Here is a 20745-nt window from a genome sequence, read left to right as displayed (position 1 = left end):
CTACGTCGGCACATGGTGGGATAGGGGTTGGAATAACGTTGGCCCTACGTCGTGGAGACGTCGGCACATGGTTGAAAAGAGGTTGGTATAACGTTGGGCCAATGTCGGAACAACGTCGGCACATGGTGGGATAGGGGTTGGCATAACGTTGGTCGTACGTCGGCACATGGTTAAAAAAGGGTTGGGACGACGTTGGTCCAATGTCGGAAAGACGTCGGCATACGGTGGAAAAGAGGTTGGCATAACGTTGGTTCAATGTCGGGAGGACATCGGCACATATGGTCGGATAGGGGTCGGCATAACGTTGGCCCGATGTTGGCTTAATGTCATTTTGTCACTGTCGGGCCAACGTTGGCCCGCCGGCAAGAAAGCCGTGGGCCCAACATCATGTTGGCGACGTTGGACCAACGTAACAGCTTACGTTGGCCCCACGTTGGCGTAACGTCGTATTGTTATCTGGGATGGTAGTCATATATATGGTATCAAACAATGATAATATCAGATTTCCTGATAATTTCATTTACCTTCTTCTTCCGATAGCGTGGTCACCGAGAGTGGGTTATCTCATCAAATCAGCTCTCAAGAAAAAGGGGAGTCGGACCAACGGGGTACCGCTAATTAGGCCGTTGTTTGCTATTGAGGGGGAAGTATATATAGCTACAACAAGTAGCGCTGTCCTGATGACGATGATCGAGGCCTTACAAAATAAAGATGTTGTATTGCCTTTTAGGAAGGGGCGGTGACACAGGGGGGGGGGGGGGCAGGGGGGCGCCCCTTTCATTTTCAAAAGAAGGAAGAGGAAGGGAAAGAGAAAGAGGGAAAAGAGAAGGAAAGGACAGGAAAAGAAGGAGAAGAAAAGAAAAGGAAGGGGAAGAGAAATATGAAGACCAGGAGCTAGGAAGTAAAAAATGTAAATTATGACGTAAGGGGGGGGGGGGGGGGGCGGGGAGAGGGAAAGTACAAACTTCAAAATAAAGATAGAGAAAATAGAGAAAAAGAGAGAAAAGGCAAGTCAAATCAGGCGATCAGATACAGACGCGTCTTAAATATATTCTTGCTCCCTCGACGAGACGACTCCACCCAACAACCCCCCCTTCTCTCTTTTACTCCCACTCCTCCTCTCTCAGACTCTTACCTCCCCTCTCTCTCCTCTCTTTCATCCCCCGTTTCTTTTGCTCCCCTTTCACTCTCATTTCTTCTTTTTTCCTTTTCTTTCTTTCCTTTCTTCTCTTTTCTTTCCTTTCTTTTCCTTTTTCTCTTTCTTTCTTCTCTTTTCTTTCCTTTCTTTTCCTTTCTTTCTTTTCTTTCCTTTTCTTTTTTTCTTTTCTTTCCCTTTCCCTCTCTTTTTTCCCTCTCTTTTTTTCCCTCCCCCTTTTCTCTTTTTCCCGACGGCAGCGCAATTTTACCGACAATATCCTGACAGGTGGGGGGGGGGGGGGTGTCGCAACCCCCACACCCCCCCCCCCCCCCCTTTGGCGACGCCCCTGCCTCCTGCTCGAAGCGCGGAAGCTTTGACGTTCCATAAGATTATGAGAGAAAGAAGACGATTCGCTGTACCGTTCTCGACTCTTAATCCTTTGCTGAAATCAGTCCCCCCCCCCCCTCCTGCGCGAAAAAACGTGGAAGCTTTGACGTTTCATTAAATTATTAGAGAAAGAAGACGATGCGTTGTTCCGTTCTCTACTGTTAATCCTTGTCTGAATTTCAAAGATGTTCTTTGTCTGCTCATTTTTCTTCCTACGTCCCCTTTTTTTTCTTCCCCCCCCCTTTTTTTTTCTTGTTTTGGCAGGTGATTTTTAGGGGAACCGCCCTCACCGCCCCCAAGAAGACGATTCGCTGTACCGTTCTCGACTCTGAAATCAGTCCCCTCCCCCTCCCCCTCCTGCGCGAAGCGTTGAAGCTTTGAAGTTCCATAAGATTATGAGAGAAAGAAGACGATTCGCTGTACCATTCTCGACTCTTAATCCTTTTCTGAAATCAGTTCCCCCCCCCCCCCACCTGCGCGAAAAAACGTGGAAGCTTTGACGTTTCATTAAATTATTAGAGAAAGAAGACGATGCGTTGTTCCGTTCTCTACTGTTAATCCTTGTCTGAATTTCAAAGATGTTCTTTGTCTGCTCATTTTTCTTCCTACGTCCCCTTTTTTTTCTTTCTCCCCCCCCCCTTTTTTTTTCTTTTTTTGGCAGGTGATTTTTAAGGGAACCGCCCTCACCGCCCCCAAGAAGACGATTCGCTGTACCGTTCTCGACTCTTAATACTTTTCTGAAATCAGTCCCCTTCCCTTCCCCCTCCTGCGCGAAGCGTTGAAGCTTTGAAGTTCCATAAGATTATGAGAGAAAGAAGACGATTCGCTGTACCATTCTCGACTCTTAATCCTTTTCTGAAATCAGTTCCCCCCCCCCCCCCCCCACCTGCGCGAAAAAACGTGGAAGCTTTGACGTTTCATTAAATTATTAGAGAAAGAAGACGATGCGTTGTTCCGTTCTCTACTGTTAATCCTTGTCTGAATTTCAAAGATGTTCTTTGTCTGCTCATTTTTCTTCCTACGTCCCCTTTTTTTTCTTTCTCCCCCCCCCCTTTTTTTTCTTTTTTTGGCAGGTGATTTTTTAGGGGAACCGCCCTCACCGCTTAATAAAGCATTTTCTTTTTGATACCTTTTTATTTTGTGACACTGGCAGGACACTATTTTGCGTGGGGTCCAGGGGCGGAGTCCCCCCAAATCAGGGGTTTTAGGCATTAAATTACCGTCAGATGAGCATCTAAGGGCCCGCTTTAGGGCCCTAGGTGGAATCAAGGGGGCAGAGCCCCCGGAAGCTTAGGGGTTTTAGGCATTTAATCACGGTCAGAATAGCATATTTTGATGCCTTATTATTGACACTGGCAGTTAACTATTCTTTCTTTCTTGCTCTCTTTCTTGTTTTATTTCTCTTTAATATTCTTTTTTTTTTTATACTTCTTTTTTAAATGGGGGGGGGGGGGGGGGGGGGGGCTCGAGGCTCCCGATCCCCGCCGTTCCTCAGGCCCTGACACGTAGGAATCTCAAGAATCATATTTCTTGCCTGGCTGTAGGAAATTGTCATTTTCCAACAAACGCATAAAAAAGTATAATTACAAAAGTGAGGAAATTATGTCATTTCAGCATTATTTGTAATCCACCGTTATGGAATTAGAAATAAACCACTTTTGAATTTGATTTACCCCAAGCCCCCCTCTATCAGTGGGGGGGGGGGGGGGGGAGGGGGCAATAGCCTGTGAGGCAAGGCCCTTTCGCCCCCCCCCCCGATCTCCTCTTCCCCCTTTTCTTTTCTTCTTCCTCTTCTTTCTTTCCCTTTCTCTCCTCTTTCCCTTTCCCTTCTTTTCCTTTCTTCTCTTTCTCTTTCTCTTTTTTTTTTGCAGGGGGGGGGGGGGGCGCCAAGGCCCGCTCGGCCCCCCTGCATCCGCGCCTAGATTGTTCAATGGAAATTACACATTCATCAATGACAACCCTTCCGAAAAATATGGTGACCTTCTCAGTAAGTCTACTAGTGCTAATTCTGCCGAGTGTTCATTGTTTTAGTGAACTTTGATTACCGGAAACGTACTTTAGATCAACAATGACCCAAGAACGATTGTCTTTACTTCTGGTCATCAATTTAAACAGAGATATTGATAAGGATAAAACAAAGTGATTTACGCATTTCAGTGCCCGAAAACATCCCCATAAATTGGAGTTCCTTTTGACAGAAGTAAATCAAATGTAGTGCATGTTTGTGATGCTGTAATAAACATTTCCCATCATTAAAGGTAAGCCAGCTAGCCTAGTTACACAAGAAAATAAATCTTCCTCCTACCATCTAAAAGCAAAAATCAAAATATAGCTTCCATCTCATTGATTTTTCACCGTACAATAGTCTTTTCACCCACATTACACGTTGAGTTTTTACAAACGAGTCGAAATGAGCCATTCGTAACCCTCCTACAATATAACCTTGATACAATATTAATCTCTTAATTCGATCTTTCCCATTCTATATAAATTCAAAACAGATTTGTATTAAACTTTCTAATCATCTCCAAAATGATGTTCCTATCATATTGAACACTTTCATTCTCATCATACAATTCCCTTACCACGGTTTTCTTCTTATTTGTCTTTAGCAGTTGCTCGAAATACTCCTTGTTTTTTCCCCTTCCTCGTACCACGCAGCTCGTGACCTAATCTGTAAACCTTCCACAGACTCATCATGCAATTTCTTTGATTGTTTTTTCTTTTCCTCCGTTTCTTCCAACTTCAATGAAAACCTAACTAATTCACTTTTCAGCTTTTTTACTTATTTTCTAGCCTTTGAATATTCTGTTTCTTTTCTTTTGCCCTTCCCTTCGAAAATTTAATTGCGTATGCCCTCATTTTCAGTTTTAAATAATCCCAAAATAACAGTTTCTTGTCAAATGTATTTACCCAATCTCTTTTAATCAAATTGATTTCATTACCATACCTTCTAAAAACTTTTTAACTGAACTAAGACTATTATTAAATTTCCAATATGACCTTCCATGCATATCATTTTTCTTTACAAACTGAACTCCCAGAATGATTCCGGCATGATCAGGAGTGATAGACGGCATCATTTCGCAAGTAGATACAGCTTGTTCCAATTGATTTGAAACAAACCAATAGTCTAACCGACTTTGAACCAGTGGCGTCTTTTGCCTAAACGTGTACTGCTTTAAATCCGGATTATTTTTCCTCCATACGTCATACAACTCTAATTTCCTCAAAAACATCTCTAAATTATTTACAAAGGTTGATCTAACTACTCTCGTAGCTCCCATGAAATCCATTTTCATCAAATATAACATTAAAGAGTGAATAAGAATGATCGAATAATTCAAAGAGTTCTAGTTGAAATACAAGATTTTTTCCAAGATAATTTTTTGTTGCTGAACATTTCCCCTTGTTATGCCTAGGTCACATATAAACCGGGCCCCGTACGATTTTCCCTACCCGGCGGCTTGCCGTGGATTTAGAGACCGTACGGGAACCGTCCGATTTTAATTTCTACGGCATGTGTGGTCACATATTCTGCGGCGCCGGGAGGTGTCCGGAGAAAATTGGTCGAGTGAAATGCAAGGCGCCCGTAAGGGTGCCGGCAGGGTGCCGGCCGAGTGCCGGCCGGTAACCTTACGGGCTCCGTCCGATGAGCAGGTGTACCGATGGCTCCCGGGAGGTGCCCTGCCGGGGCCCGGCCGGGTGACGTGCGGTGCACTGAACTACAGAGTGAGTCATAAAAAATGTCCAACTTTTTAAAAGTTGTATTGTTTGAAGTATGAATATTTAATCATGGGTTTCATGATATATCATGGTGGAGTTATCATCTATAATAATAATACGCTAAGGCTCCGCGGGGGGCGCGAAGTCTCGGCGAGCCTTTGTATTCTATTGTTTTTTAATGAGATCGCCGACCGAAGTTGGTGCGGCTATCTCCTCCTGAACCCTCCCCTCGGGGTACCCTTCCCCGGTGCCATCGTCCGCGGGAGAGTCTACTCTGTGGAATTGGCTATACTCCGCCCGAGGTCCTCCTCCGTGTCGACGTCCATGGCGAAGACAGACGCGATATGCATAATGCAGGATATGCGTGACGACAGAGATACCTCATGGATATTCAACATGACATCCGTAGACACACGACCGATGACCATCCACTCACATTAAGTTGCGTATTAAATGCACTATGCACAGGGTCGGGATTACCCGAGTAAAGCATCTTTCTATAGGATATCCTTTGTAGTAGCTGCACAAGCCACAGAGATACACACGAAGCTTCCCGTCCACGTCCAAAATTAGTTAGAGACCTATTTCCATCATGATTGCCGCGATTTGTATGTAGTTTTCGTGAATGGAGGTATGAAATCAAAGCTTATTTTGTGATTATTACGGCCATGTATACTAAATTTTGATTATCATTTTCTAAAGGAAAGTTTTTACAAGAAAACCATTGGACTGACAGTGCATTCGCAAGCTATACTATACACACAGTGCAGTGAAACACCGGCACCGCGCACAGCAGGCGTCCGAGGCCTGCGGCGTCGGTGTTCGAGCTTCCTGGAGTTACGCTGGAGTGTGTGTGAGTTCAGCTGAGCTGAGCTCGAGTCGAAGAGATTTGACACTTTGAAATTGTTATCTGTTGGTTTGCATCATTATTGCCGCGATTTCAATATAGTTTCGTGAATAGATTTACGAAACCTGAGCTTCGAATTAGTAAAAGTATTACTAATGTCTACGTTTTTAAACGACTGTCTGATTTTCTTGTGAAAATTTTACTTTGAAAAATGATTATCGAAATTCATGGTCAGAAATAATCACAATCTAGGGTCTATCAATTATGTTACAGTTCTTGCATCAAATCAATGCATGAAAACTTAGTTATTGAACTAGAATTTTTTTTATGATTTAGGAAGTATTTAGGAATTATGAAGTAGGAAGCCTGAAACCTTAGCCTACTAAACAAATCTCAACAAAGTGTAGGCCTATCCTTTTATGAATTAATGAAAACGTAGCCCCAGAAAAAAGAGCCCCCGAAAGTTGAAAAAGTAGCCCCAGAAAATTTCCCAAAAATTTGAAATGGAGCCCCCGAAATGAAAAAACTTAATTTTTTGCCTGCGCCCCCCCTCTAGAATCAGGCGGATTTCCGCGGGTCCTGAGTTGAGTGTATATATAGGCGTGGGGTCCACGGGTTTCAAGGGGCCATAAACCCCCAAAAGCTCGGGGGTTACGTTCTTCAAAGTTGGGGGGGGGGGAGAGATCAGATCAGAGGGTTTAGGCGTTTAATTAGGGTCAGATGAGCATATTTTTAATACTTTATTTGTGACACTTGCGGGTCACTAATTGGCGTGGGGTCAATACGTAGAGTTGCGTAGTGTTGCGTACCAACTACGCTAGCCTACGTTACTATATGCTGAGGGACGGAAAGAGGTTCGCAAGATGAACGAAAACAATTCAACATGTTTAATTTTTTTCGCGTAGTTTCGGCGTAGAAACTTGACGCAGAAAGTACGCCTTTTTACGCAACACTACGCTACATGACTACGCAACAGTACGCTACCCTACGCCAGATCGTCAAAGCAGTAAAAGCTTTCTACACAGTAAGCAACCATAAGCAAACCTGTACGCCAGCCTACGCATAACCTACGCAGGGACTATTTTCCCATTAATACGCAGCCTAATTTCTGCGTAGTCGGTACGCCACACTACGGAACTCTACGCAGTTCCAGTGGCTTAACGAATAACTACCGGTACAGTTGGATTGTTTATTTTTTTATAGAAGGCCAAATTTAAAAAAAAAATGCTTATGGCATCCTGTTTTTTTGAAAAATGGGAAGGAGGAGGCGCTCTTTTTTTTTTTTCTTTCAAAATGGCCGCTCCGTACATTTTCCCTGTCATTCGGGCTATTTTTCAAGATGGCGGCCGACAATTTGTTTTGTTTCTTTTTTAAAATCAGAAATACAAGCAGTGCTTTTCATGTTTTTTTTCTTTCAAAAAAAAAAAAAAAAAAAAAAAAAAATAGGAGGCGGCCCCCAAAAAGGAAGCAAGCAGGGACGCTGTTTTTTTTTCTTTTAAAAAAATAAAAAATAAAAATAGGAGGCGGCCCCCAAAAAGGAAGCAAGCGGGGACGCTGTTTTTTTTTCTTTTAAAAAAAAAAAAAAAAAAAAAAAAAAAAACAATTACAATTACAATTACAATTACAATTACAATTACAAAAAAAAAAAAAAAATAAAAAAATAAACTAAAAACATTTTAAATTTTTAAAAAAAAAATAGGAGGCGGCCCTCAAAAAGGAAGCAGGCGGGGACGCTGTTTTTTTTTCTTTCAAAAAACAAAAACAAAAAACAACAAAAATTCAAAAATTCAAAAAAAAAAAAAAAATAGGAGGCGGCCCCCAAAAAGGAAGCGGGCGGGGACGCTAAACATGTATATTTTTTTAATGGCCTGAATGGCAAATAAAGTTCTTGGTGGTTTTAATTTAGGCAGTCTCTATATATCTATTTTCACCCCCGTCCCCCTCTAGAATCCCGCGGATTTCCGCGGGTCCTGCTAGTCCCAGTATATTTAGGTACCATTTTCATTTGAATCTCTGCATGCCTATGTTAGTCTTATAGTGCAGACTCTCTTTTACGACTGACATAGGATATCCTCTATAGGATATCCTTTGTAGTAGCTGCACAAGCCACAGAGATACACACGAAGCTTCCCGTCCACGTCCAAAATTAGTTAGAGACCTATTTCCATCATGATTGCCGCGATTTGTATGTAGTTTTCGTGAATGGAGGTATGAAATCAAAGCTTATTTTGTGATTATTACGGCCATGTATACTAAATTTTGATTATCATTTTCTAAAGGAAAGTTTTTACAAGAAAACCATTGGACTGACAGTGCATTCGCAAGCTATACTATACACACAGTGCAGTGAAACACCGGCACCGCGCACAGCAGGCGTCCGAGGCCTGCGGCGTCGGTGTTCGAGCTTCCTGGAGTTACGCTGGAGTGTGTGTGAGTTCAGCTGAGCTGAGCTCGAGTCGAAGAGATTTGACACTTTGAAATTGTTATCTGTTGGTTTGCATCATTATTGCCGCGATTTCAATATAGTTTCGTGAATAGATTTACGAAACCTGAGCTTCGAATTAGTAAAAGTATTACTAATGTCTACGTTTTTAAACGACTGTCTGATTTTCTTGTGAAAATTTTACTTTGAAAAATGATTATCGAAATTCATGGTCAGAAATAATCACAATCTAGGGTCTATCAATTATGTTACAGTTCTTGCATCAAATCAATGCATGAAAACTTAGTTATTGAACTAGAATTTTTTTTATGATTTAGGAAGTATTTAGGAATTATGAAGTAGGAAGCCTGAAACCTTAGCCTACTAAACAAATCTCAACAAAGTGTAGGCCTATCCTTTTATGAATTAATGAAAACGTAGCCCCAGAAAAAAGAGCCCCGAAAGTTGAAAAAGTAGCCCCAGAAAATTTCCCAAAAATTTGAAATGGAGCCCCCGAAATGAAAAAACTTAATTTTTTGCCTGCGCCCCCCCTCTAGAATCAGGCGGATTTCCGCGGGTCCTGAGTTGAGTGTATATATAGGCGTGGGGTCCACGGGTTTCAAGGGGCCATAAACCCCCAAAAGCTCGGGGGTTACGTTCTTCAAAGTTGGGGGGGGGGGGAGAGATCAGATCAGAGGGTTTAGGCGTTTAATTAGGGTCAGATGAGCATATTTTTAATACTTTATTTGTGACACTTGCGGGTCACTAATTGGCGTGGGGTCAATACGTAGAGTTGCGTAGTGTTGCGTACCAACTACGCTAGCCTACGTTACTATATGCTGAGGGACGGAAAGAGGTTCGCAAGATGAACGAAAACAATTCAACATGTTTAATTTTTTTCGCGTAGTTTCGGCGTAGAAACTTGACGCAGAAAGTACGCCTTTTTACGCAACACTACGCTACATGACTACGCAACAGTACGCTACCCTACGCCAGATCGTCAAAGCAGTAAAAGCTTTCTACACAGTAAGCAACCATAAGCAAACCTGTACGCCAGCCTACGCATAACCTACGCAGGGACTATTTTCCCATTAATACGCAGCCTAATTTCTGCGTAGTCGGTACGCCACACTACGGAACTCTACGCAGTTCCAGTGGCTTAACGAATAACTACCGGTACAGTTGGATTGTTTATTTTTTTATAGAAGGCCAAATTTAAAAAAAAAATGCTTATGGCATCCTGTTTTTTTGAAAAATGGGAAGGAGGAGGCGCTCTTTTTTTTTTTTTCTTTCAAAATGGCCGCTCCGTACATTTTCCCTGTCATTCGGGCTATTTTTCAAGATGGCGGCCGACAATTTGTTTTGTTTCTTTTTTAAAATCAGAAATACAAGCAGTGCTTTTCATGTTTTTTTTCTTTCAAAAAAAAAAAAAAAAAAAAAAAAAATAGGAGGCGGCCCCCAAAAAGGAAGCAAGCAGGGACGCTGTTTTTTTTCTTTTAAAAAAATAAAAAATAAAAATAGGAGGCGGCCCCAAAAAGGAAGCAAGCGGGGACGCTGTTTTTTTTTCTTTTAAAAAAAAAAAAAAAAAAAAAAAAAAACAATTACAAAAAAAAAAAAAAAATAAAAAAATAAACTAAAAACATTTTAAATTTTTAAAAAAAAAATAGGAGGCGGCCCTCAAAAAGGAAGCAGGCGGGGACGCTGTTTTTTTTTCTTTCAAAAAACAAAAACAAAAAACAACAAAAATTCAAAAATTCAAAAAAAAAAAAAAATAGGAGGCGGCCCCCAAAAAGGAAGCGGGCGGGGACGCTAAACATGTATATTTTTTTAATGGCCTGAATGGCAAATAAAGTTCTTGGTGGTTTTAATTTAGGCAGTCTCTATATATCTATTTTCACCCCCGTCCCCCTCTAGAATCCCGCGGATTTCCGCGGGTCCTGCTAGTCCCAGTATATTTAGGTACCATTTTCATTTGAATCTCTGCATGCCTATGTTAGTCTTATAGTGCAGACTCTCTTTTACGACTGACAAGGGTTTGTGCCTGCAAACTAGTTTCCTTGCAACATTACTAAAACCCCTTTCTTATATTAATCCAATTAAAAATAGCTAGTCGTTTAGTCCTATCCCTTAGTGAGAATGTTGAGTTCTGGGAAGAGGTGAAAAATAATTTATAAGCGTAATCATTCTGTTATGAAAGTGTGGACGAACATGAGATAAAAAATGTTCCCTGAAAAGCATGGCTCTTCAAACGCCTTAACATTCTAAATATAGTATGACGTAACATCATAGAAATCGGGACGGATTTTTTTATGCCACATGCTCGTGAGGTCCCATATACAGGGGCGGCGATCCCGAGGGCGGGGGGACACGTCCCCTCTCAAGTTTTTTTAGGGGGTGGGGGCGTCCGACCCCCTCAAAATTTGGAAAAGTGCAAAAAAAAATTGTATAGCAAATACTGACTAAAGACTGCAACAAACTTTAAGGCTCTGGACGGACCAAGAGTGCAGCGTTTAGACGCATAATATTCTTCAAAATGTACAAGTATATAATGTAAAAAAGTGAAGTGTAAAAAAGGTATATTGCTTGTTTGTATACTATTGTTTTGCTAAGGAATGTAATTTGTTAATACAACAAAACTTCAAAACCTGTATGGGGGCAGTCACTTCCGTCACCTTCACCCTCTCGTTCACTATGCTCCCCGCACTGGCGTAATGACGGGGGTGGGGGGGGGGGGGTGGGCTTGGTGGCAGTTCCCCCCTAATAAAATTCAAACGTAGTTTATTTCTAATTCGATACCAGTGATTTACAAATGTTGCTGAAATGGCATGGTTTTTCCGTAAGGGGTTCCGGGGGCTCTGCCCTAAGGCGGGCCCTGGATACTCATCTGTCCGTTATTAAATACCTAAAACCCCTGAGCTTCCGGGAGCTCTGCCCCCTGAAAGGTAACCAGGGGTCCTACAGCGGGCCCTTAGATGCTCATCTGATCGTTATTAAATGCCTAAAATCCCTGAGCTTCATGGGGCTACGCGGTACGCCCCCATGACCCACGTCAGGGCTTCATATTGCTCCGATTGTCTCATTTTCGCTCGCGTGAACATTGCCAGCACAAACCACTGACCTCTACCTCCTGAACGGATCATCGCCCATTCCCATTCACTATACGTTACGTACTAAAAGGCTGTATTGTCTGACCGTTCATGAATATTCATGTTTTTGCTAAACTCGGCAAAATGTTTGCTTATACTAAATGGAAAAATTACGGTGGGGGGTTGGATGAAATAGACATAATGAAATAGGCAGAAGTGATCTATGATACTCCATGCTTTTTATGTTTCGTGTGCTCGACCTATAATCTTCAAATCGCTTGGTAAACTGAGTCCAAAGTTAGACTTGTTTCACATGTGTATTATAGGCAATGACGAGCTTGCAACCTATTTTGAAAAATTACGGTGGGTGAACTTTCAAAAGTCAAAGAGACATGAGGGCTCCAATGAAAGAGCTAGTGATAACGTATGTCGGGGTGGATGTGCTTTTCGTTTAAACAAAAAATGAATTTTTAACGATTTTTAAAAAAAACGTCCATAGGCTAACATGTTAGGCTGCTGGCTCTGATCATGCTCTGACGATAGGGGGCGTTGTGAAATGAGACTAAACGGAGCCATATGTGCCCCTGGACCCAACGCCAATTTACACTCCACTCGCTTTGCTCTACCTGATCGAAAATACTTTAGCCCCCTCCCCCCTCCTGCTTTGAAAAACGTTCCGCGGGGCCTGATGTACCATGTACGAGTGGGGGTGCGGATTTTTTTTTCTCCCCCCCCCCCCCTAAAAAAAAAAAGAAAAGTTTTTTCATTACGCCACTGCTCCGTCGCGCCGTCCCTCGGATTTCGTCCCCCCCGGCCATGAAGAGAAATCGCCGCCCCTGCCCATACATCGTTCTATGTACAGTGCTTGTAACTCAGTACCAAGACTGGGCCAAATTTCTTATCATTTTGATGATTCCAGAACCTTGCAGTACACACCAATAGCTAGATGATCAACTTTTTCCAATCGATTCCACACCGTTTCTTTCATTATACAATCGCATGATTGTCCAGAACTCAACTTTATCCAACATTTACCGAAATACACACACACACACACATATCCCACTCCCTCTCTCTCTCTCTCTCTCACGTGCGCGCACACACCCACACACGCACATACAGACACACCATGGACACACACAAAAACACACATCTCACTCGATCCTCTCTCTTTCTCGCGATCACGCGCACGCACACACACGCACACACATCTCTCTCCCCTCTTTCGATCTCCCTCTCTCCTTTTCTCTCTCTCTCCCTCTCCCTCTTTCATCTTTCGCTCGCTCTCCGGTCTCTGTCCACCCAGCACCTGTATCTCCCTGCTGTACTGCATCACATAGGAACCCCTTGAAGAAACAAACCAAAAGCTTTACTGAATAAAATAATCAGCTAGATTTCGACATTGTAAGGAAGGGAATCGAGAAAGGCATGTTCAAACAAATCTTTGATGGTGAGGTTTATAATTCAAATTCAAAATCAGATCATAGTTCAGTTCAGATCAGTTCAGTATATTTTATTTTTGCATGGCACCAACTTCAGCCAAAGTCTGTTCTTCTGCAGGTCCGTGCGCAATATTAAAAAAAAAATACATGTACAATTTTGAGATAACGAATATCATAACATACAAAATATTAACAAAACAAACAAACAATAACATAAGTATAAAAGAAAAATGAAAATGTTCAAACCAAGATACCACCACCCCATATGGAAACGTTTGCTTGTATTTGTCTCATAAAAGAAGTTGATCACAAACTGACTCCCACGCGGTGTCGAGTGTTAAGGGGTCACAGGCCACTGGCTTCATCGGGCAGGAAGTTCCATTATGTGAATGGGTAAATTAACTATTACAAAATGAGGATACACATTACATTGTACAATAGGGACACACATTCTTTTTATTGTGCAGAACATACTCTTTTATTGATTTACTTATTGCATGAAACTATAAAACCAAAAATGCATTTTGTATTCTAACAATTGGAGTACAAAGAATAATAACAGGTGAATGAAATGCATAAACATCACAAACACCTGGGGAGGAGGCATTCATAAATTTGAATACATATAGTTGATAAATGACTCCGATGAAACTATAAAACCAAAATGAAATTTGTGTTCTGGCAATTGGAGTACAAAGAATGATATAGCAGGTGAATGAAATGCTTCAACAGCAACACAAACACCGGGGAAGCTAGGAAGCATCCATAAATTTGAATAATTTAGTTGATAAACGACGCATGTGGACGTTTGTTGGAGCAGAAAGCAGTGGATTTTTAACAACACTAACCCATTTAACAGAATATCGGAACGTAAATTAAATTTGACGCGGTTGGAAAATTGCATCTTTCTACCCTGCGACTTTAATGGTACGATCCAGTAAATTAAAACAGTAAAATTGCTCTTTTTTAAAAATTACTCATTAAATAAACCCCAAACTTCAGTGATATCAGAAAAAAATATTTTAAATCTTACTAATAGTTAAAAAAGATGTATAAACATTGTGAAAGTGTCGCATTTTACGATATAAGACGCCGATTTAGCGAAGATGGCGTCATTAGTGCGCTTGCATCAGGGAATTCAAGGTCAAAAGGTCAATTCAGACACTGATAAGTTATTGGTCGAGCCTTTTTGTTTCCTTTATTCCGACAAAATTATACAATCAATCAAAACAAGTTTAATACCAGAAGAAAGCTAACGATTAGTATTTTCATTAACCGCTTGCCCCAAAGTCGCCTGACCACAGTAAAACGAGTGAGAGCTTGCGAGAGCGGCCATAGTGTGATTGAAACTCGCTATTTGCTCTTCTCCAACGCAAAAAGAGACGACATTGTGCTGGATAAATGTATTTTTTCCGACAAAAGTACAGAAAATTTGCATATGGTCTCTTTATATTATACTTTATGAAATGTTACCCGAGTGACTTCCGGGCGCCCCAATGCTGGAAAGAAACGAACATTTTTAGAAAACTTCACTTTTTCATGGAAAAATGCTTATTTATTTTATGCACGCAAGTCTGATTGAGCGGATGATACAACGTTTCCATATGCTCCCCTCCCCCCGTCGGCAATTATTCTTTCCAAACAGCGTTTGATTTAAATTTTAAAGTTATGTAAATAGATATTTAGCTTAACCAGCAAAATTGCATTTAATGAAATTAATATTTATATTTCCCTTGATTTAAATACAGAGAAAGACATATTTTTTACGTTCATAGGTAGCTGATTCTAAGATTTAATGCCTCTATAACATAAGCTCCTTTTCTTGAAATTCACATGTGGTTTTGGCAGTTCTAAGGTTTTATGAGCATTTCTCAAGCTATGATAATATTCTTTAATAACACAGTACTTTCTAAACCCACCAAATATCATTTCATGCGCTATCTTATACAAAATACATAACATGTTCATCTCTCCGTTTCGATAGATTTTCTGTTTTCAAACAAAGAAATAAATCTCGGCTAGGTAACCTCCATTCAACTTGGAGTACCATAACATATGTTTAAACGGAATTGAAACAAATAAAATGAAACTCTGAAATGATAAGGGGAATTTGTTCGTTTACGGAATGGGAACGTTTTGATACGAGTGGTGATAAAAATATTGCAATTTTTCTGTACGCGCATACTATCTCTCAGCCGCATCAAACAAAATAATATACGCCATGTTGTGACCAAGTAAAAAAAAGTTGGCCAGCTCTGTGTATAAATGGCGTTGGGTTCATATAGATCCTATATCCGATTCTAATAATTTTCTCTCAGAGGTGAGTATAATAATGAGAGGGTGGCCAGATCAAGGAGTTATTAGGATTTATAACATCAATTATGTTTTATTTGAAATACAATTTGAAGCAATTCAATCCTCACCCTTATGAATATAGAATAACATTTGGTAACATTAATTATTTAAAAGGACTTGGTAACATTATGCAGATGAGAGAAAATGGTGTAAAGATAGTGACTTCATTGCTAGATGTACAATTAAAAATAATCTGAAAGATTGAGTGAAAACAGACCATAATTAATGATAAAAAATGGGGAAAACTGATATGATCGCTTCCTTTTTTCTCCAAACTATATAATTTAATTTAATTTTAGGTGAATGTAAATCGTCACAAAGCAATGGATTGGTTATTATATACCATTACAAACATTTAAGTGTTGAAAGATTTGTTAAAACCTGTTTTTCATTGAAAAACGGTTGGGAAAATTCAACAAAAAATTGGGAGAATTTACTGTTAGATTGTGGTTTGAGACTTTTATTCAGAATTTTTTGCATGTTAGAGGGTTAGTACGTTAGAAGGAATATTATAAGTAACATTTCATACAAAATTTACGCAGTTTTTTCATCAACCTTCAACAATGTTACTGAGTCACTGTAATTCAGAAAACTGGTTGTTTTTAATTACGACCAGATTCACCCATACGATTTGCCGAAATGTGTAATGTACTTGTGAGGTCATGGGCTCCCGTCTTCTGAACATTTACATCTCATTCGAAATAATACATATCAATTGAAATTATACAAATGAAGTGCAAAACAAAATATGGTGCATTAAATGCACCATATGAATGAAGATTCTAATCAAATAGAAATACAAATACAAATGCGAATGAAAATATACAAATAGGCCTACAATGTTTTCGACCACTTTCATTTCCTAGGACTTTTTACACGCGTACAGTCCTATAACAATATTATTATATAATCAAGTAACCATTTATCGCGGTTTTACTAACAAAACATAATTCTTGTTTGACAATTATTAAAACTTAGCTTAAATCTTCCATCTTTTATTGTACTTAATTTTTTATAAACACCTACATGTGATTTCACCTGCATGTACATTTTAAGCTCTATTTCTTTGTTATTTGTACTAAGCTATGAATCTTTATATCTTATATGGTTTAGAAATCATCACTATCAGTCTTCGTGGGCAACCTACTACGTCATTGTAATAAAGCTGTTAATTTTAATTATCAAATTTCTTTAAAAAAAATTATAATGAAAATTTAATAAGATAATGATAATGGTGGCTTCTTAAAAAGCGCACCTGTCCGTCACGTTGTGACGCTCCTGGCACTGCCCCAAATATTACCCTGGCTTTACTTTAGCAAGGCAATCACTGCGGCGCTCTGGCATTTCATTTAATTTCATTTCAAGGAATTAATTCCTGCCAGGTACCCATATACATATACATTTACATCACCTGGGTTGGGTATGGCAAATGTAGATCAATGTCTTGCCAAAGGACATTAGTGCCGCGGCGGGACTCGAACCGCGGACCTTACGATCGACAGTCCGTCGATGTATCCACTCGACCACGCGACACCTCTACACCTTATCAATGAAGCTTATAAATCGTATTTAAATATACACAATATTTGTTTAGTTTTCATGTCATGTACTTTTTACTCTGTAAATTGAACCATGTAAGCCATCACCTGCATGTTCGATGATTTTTATCTTAATAAACCACTACAATACAACACAATACAAAAGCATTCGTTTGTACATATAACCTATCAAAGCAATGCTACTTTGCATTCATGCTTCCTTCTCACCACGAGAGGGACATGTCATTCACTAAATTTACTTGGTCTAGTAATATTTCCCATGGCGGTTTATACTAACAAAGTGGACTCGTATGATACTATAGAAACGGTTTAATTAAACTTTGTTGCAATCACGGGGGTGTCAGTCATGTAGAAATGCTGTAAGCATGCGTGACCACAGGTTTTCCAGACAGCCCCTAAACGAGGATTTCTTCTGAAGCCAAAATACACCCTAAATGAGGATTTCGCGTGTTTTTCCCCCGAATTCAAACCCTAAACAGGTATTTCAAAAAAGTGTACTCTAAACAAATATTGTAAAATTGTAACCCCTTGAACATTTTAAAGTGCGATAGGGATTACCATTTAAAATGTGAAATAAATCAAATTGTGCTTCTGATGTATTTTTTTTTATATTTTTTTATATTTTTTTTATTAAAACATCTTTTAACAGGATAACATTAATCAGCTCGCAGGCTGTTTTACATAATGGTCCTGCATAAGGATGGAAAATACAAATACAGACTGACATTAAGAGTAGTTACAAACAAAATAGCAGTTTTATACAAATGGTAAAAAAACGAAAACAACACAAATAGGAAAAATAAGCTTAGGGAAAACGAAAAGAGGAGACAAAATATAAAATCAATATAAAAACGATTACATTAGAATGATATATAACAATGAAGTTAATAAACATTTTATGAGAGATTAAGAGATTAAGCCCAATGAGTTGTAAATATGGTTTATATTGCATAATTATACAAAAATAAATATCAAATTTAGGACGTAATGTAGGTATTTGAAATTTCTAGGTAATTGGGTTAGCAATCATTACAGGTTGTTGCATATAATGTTGTAGTAGTGAGGAGAAACGGCAGTGAACAAATTTTATCCATTAAAGGAATATTTTTTATATTGATATTTAAAACTCTCTACTGAATTGGCATTTTGGATATCATTGGGAAGCTTATTCCAATTAACCGCTCCAGCATACTTAAAAGATTGTTTGAATAAGGTTACGTTGGGTTTTGGCAATACTACATTAAGGGAGTTTGCATTTCTTGTGTTTAGGCCATGGCGGTCGAAATACATTTCTATTTCATTTGATAAACGAGGTGGAGCAATGCCCCTTATACATTTAAACATAAGCATAGCCAGAAAATAATCACGGCGCTGATCAATAGTTTGCCAGGACCGTTTTTTTATCAATGTGTTGCCGCTTGCAAGTTCATAGTCAAAGATACCAGTTACATATCTAGCAGCTCTTTTCTGTAATCTCTGAAGGGGCAGCTTGTAGCTGGCTGGGCAATTCCCCCATACAGATATTGCATAGTCTATACAGGGTTGGATTACACACTTATAAAGGGTGTTCAATAGTTCTGGGATTACGAATTTACTCAGCTTTCCTAGAGAATAGATTTTATAGGCAATAAATTTACATAATTCTCTTAAGTATACATTCCACTTCAAATTTTCATCAATCACTATACCTAAATATCTTATAGATTTTACCTGTTCTATCAGTTCATCTTTTATGTATATATTTAATACTTCAAAGGATCTTAATTTTATTAACATTGCTTTGGTTTTACTTGTGTTAATGCGTAATCTATTTTGTTTATACCAATTATTAAGAGCATTAATATCTTTTTGTAATTTCTTTGTAACATCATCTATCTTACTATCTGCAACAGTGACTACAACATCATCAGCAAATATGTTGCAGACGCCTTCAGTTATACATTCAGAAATATCATTTATGAATATAAGAAACAAAATGGGGGCCAGGACACTGCCCTGTGGTACTCCGATAGAAAGCTCTCTTGTATCAGATAATTTTCCTTTGGAGTATACCACTTGCTTCCTATTACTTAAGTAGTTTTTGAACCATATGAGCCTGTTTTCATTTATTCCATATTTTTCAAGTTTGAATAGAAGAAGCTCGTGATCAACACAATCAAAACATTTAGAGATGTCTAGAAAGCATGCACCGACCATTTCTTTCGTATTTAAGGCTTCGTAGAAGTCATCTATGACACGATGTAAGCATGTTACAGTTGAATGGTTTGGAAGAAAGGCGTATTGATCGACATTAATCATATCATGTTTTTGAAGGTAGGAAAGTAACTGTAATTGTACTTCCTTTTCTATAATTTTGGGAATATGACTAGCAACCGAAATTGGTCGATAATTTGTTTTTTCATTTTTTGAGCCTTTTCCTTTGAAAATCGGTGTGGTACGTGCAATCTTCCAATCATCAGGTACTATTCCCGTATCCTGACTTGCATTAAAGATGGCACATAGGGATTGAGCAATATATGGTGCAGCTAATTTGAGTAATTTAGTGTCAAAGTCTAAGACATCTAAATTGCTATTTGAAGCTAAGTTAGTTAAATGTTTTAGAATCTTGGAACTAACAATTGGTTGAAAATAAAATTCATAAATACAATGTGGATGATTCCATTTCGGTTTTTCTTTAACAAATGATCTAGAGCTATTGTTACCTGTATTAATAAAAAAATCGTTCATTTCATTACATTCAATATTACAGCTCTGGTCCTTAGACTTTGTCACTCCAGAAATCTTATTCAATTCTGTCCATAATTTCTTCGAATTATTCTTATGTTTATTATGTACATCCCGAAAATATTCCTGTTTTTGTTTTCGTACGACACAGATAATATGGTTAATATTGAAAATTCACAATGTAACAATTTACTTCAATGGAGAAGAATTACATCAACCTGTACACTTCCAAATAGGTTTAATGCACAGCCATCATAAGTCCAGTCTTTTGAAAAAAAGATTTAAATTACAAATTTCAAATCTATTTCATATAAAGTACATGTAGTGTTTACAAAAAGTACACAATGTACAATGAACAGTTACTATTCTACTATGCAAAACAAAATATAACAAAATAATACAACATAATGAACCAGGGGCGGCGATTTCTTTTCATGACCGGTGGGGGGTGGGGGGACGAAATGCGAGGAAAAATTTGTATTCCTTTGGTTTCACTAGTGGCGTAATGAGCAAAAACGGGTTTTTTGGAGGGGGGGGGGGAGGGGAAAAAATCCGCGTCACCACCACTCTTACGCGTTACATGCAGGCCCCGCGAACGTTTTTGCAAAGTGGGAGGGGGGGGGGCTAAAGTATTTACGATCAGGTAGAGTGTAGCGTAAATTGGCGTGGGCTCTAGGGGGAAAGCCCCGGCGGGGGTCAAGGGCGGAGCCCCCGGAAGCTCAAGGGTTTTAGGCCTTTAAATAAGGTCGGATGAGCATATTTTGATTCCTTATTTGTGACACTGGCAGGCCACCATTCTTTCTTTCTTTCTTTCTGTTTATCTATTACATACTTTTTCAAGAAAGTGGGGGGGGGGGGGGGGGCTCGAGCCCCCGAGCCCTGCCGTTCCGTGGGCCCTGACAAGTCCTGTAGGCTTCTTAATAAGCATATGTCTTGCCTGGCTGTAAATTTGGGAATTTTCATTGTCCAACAAACGCAAAGAAAAGGTATAATTGACACAAAAGTGATAAAACATCACGAAAAATCATGTCATTTCAACAACATTTGTATATCACGGGT

Source organism: Strongylocentrotus purpuratus, unplaced genomic scaffold, assembly GCF_000002235.5.
Source record: "Strongylocentrotus purpuratus isolate Spur 01 unplaced genomic scaffold, Spur_5.0 spur5_scaffold_4, whole genome shotgun sequence".
Taxonomy (NCBI): Eukaryota; Metazoa; Echinodermata; class Echinoidea; order Camarodonta; family Strongylocentrotidae; genus Strongylocentrotus; species Strongylocentrotus purpuratus.
Note: the sequence above shows the minus strand (reverse complement) of the source record.